Source organism: Aplysia californica, unplaced genomic scaffold (genome assembly GCF_000002075.1).
Source record: "Aplysia californica isolate F4 #8 unplaced genomic scaffold, AplCal3.0 scaffold00184, whole genome shotgun sequence".
NCBI classification, from domain to species: Eukaryota; Metazoa; Mollusca; class Gastropoda; order Aplysiida; family Aplysiidae; genus Aplysia; species Aplysia californica.
In genome coordinates, this window is record NW_004797454.1 from 644,009 (window position 1) to 646,077 (window position 2,069).

The 2,069-nt window shown below is 36.8% G+C and overlaps 1 protein-coding gene across 1 annotated transcript in view; it reads right to left on the minus strand.

The window, feature by feature from the left end:
* LOC101854083 (D-aspartate oxidase) overlaps positions 1-2,069 on the minus strand; it is a 24,811-nt gene that overhangs the window by 21,263 nt on the left and 1,479 nt on the right. The window lies entirely within an intron of this gene.

A 2,069-nucleotide genomic window follows, 5' to 3' on the forward strand; every position in this document is an offset into this window, starting at 1 on the left:
ATACACACACACATACTCACACAAATTCACAGAGTTGCTCACACATGAATAGTCAGTGGATGGACACATATTATAAAATATTATATAGAGGCACATAAATGTTTTATACCACTATATATGAGAGAGAGAGAGAGAGAGAGAGAGAGAGAGAGAGAGAGAGAGAGAGAGAGAGAGAGAGAGAGAAAGGGACAGAGAAAGATAGATAGATAGATAGATAGATAGATAGATAGATAGATTGATAGATAGATAGATAGATAGATAGATAGATAGATAGATAGATAGATAGATAGATAGATAGATAGATAGATAGATAGATAGATAGATAGAGAGAAACAGAGAGGGAGAGAGAGGGGGAAGAGTGGGATATAATATAATGCATATATTATATATTATATTTATACATATATATTATATATAATATGTATATATACATATATAGATAGATATATAGATAGATAGATAAAAAAGAGGAAGAAAGATAGAGATATATTTGATAGAGATATTTCATAGAGAGAAAAAACGAGACAGAGAAAAAGTGAAAGAGATAGAGAAAGAGAGAGAGAGAGAGAGAGAGAGAGAGAGAGAGAGAGAGAGAGAGAGAGAGAGAGAGAGAGAGAGAGAGAGAGAGAGAGAGAGAGAGAGAGAGAGAAAGGGGGGGGGGCGGACCTATTTATGATAATTAATATTCAATGATAGCAATATAGTTCTTTTGGTCCCAGCCCAGCTTCATAATATTCATATTCCAGCCACAAAATAGGATTTCGCATGCTAAATTTTGAAAGGATTTGAATAGTGAAAAGACAACAATGTTGAGATTCGAGAATTGATTCTATATATATATATATATATATATATATATATATATATATATATATATGTATATATATGTGATGTATATATACATATTATATAATAATAAATGTTTTATACTTTAATGTTTCATAATACAAGCCAACAACCCCGTGCTGCCACCAGCATAGAAGCGACACATATTAATGTGTGCTGGTACCTCGACTAAACACACACAATTGACCATCACGTACACAGAACGGTGCTAAAATTAATCTAGTGTGTCGACAGTCCAGATGTTTAAGTTCAAGGCCTCATTAAGCTACATCGGGCAAGATGTACGCACGAAGTTGAGACTATCTATTTTATTGTTTTAAAATTCCTTGACTTCTCTCCATTTCTTTCTCCCTCTTGTTTTCTCTCTGTCTTTTTCCTTTCTTTCTTTCTCTATCCCTTTCTCCTTCTCCCTTTTCCTCTCTCCCGTTCTCTCCTCTCCTCTCGCCCCCCCTCTTTCTCTCTCTCTCTCTCTTTCTCTCTTTCTCTCTCTCTCTCTTTTTCTCTCAATGAGTCACCCTCCCCCCTCTATAAAAAATATGTCAATCTTCAATCTTTGGTATGCAATTTATGAATTTCACATGCACTTGCGTTTATGTGAGACACCAAGAGCTGTGTTCACACGAGAAGGGAGCTGCAGAAAAGTATCTACATCCTCGTATTATTATGAAACATAATATAAAAAATAATATTCGTTCAATCAGAAGTTTTATTATTCAGAGCAAGGTCAAAGACTACAGTGGATGAAACTTAGTCTGAACGTGTTGCTGGTGTTGCATGTGTTGTTGTTTTTATTGGTACTGGGATGTGAGTGAGTGCGTTCATGTACACCTGCGTATGTGCATTTGTCATGTATGTGTGTGTGTAAGTGTGAGTATAGGTGTATCTGTGTGTGAAACAGCGGGGGAGAGAGAGAGAGAGAGAGAGAGAGAGAGAGAGAGAGAGAGAGAGAGAGAGAGAGAGAGAGTTTGTTTGTTTCTTTGTTTGTGTGTGTGTGTGCTTGTGTGTGTGTGTGTGTGTGTGTGTGTGTGTGTGTGTGTGTGTGTGTCTTCCTCTCTCTGTGTGAATATGAATTTGTATGTGGGCATATGTATGCTGGATATCCAGAGTATAGTATCGGTGATAGGTGCGGACCGATCTAGAGGGCATCTGAAAGATTCCAAATGGAATAGAACCCACGAGGTACAGAGAGTGTGTTTGTAACCTCTGGTGATACATGGTTTTTG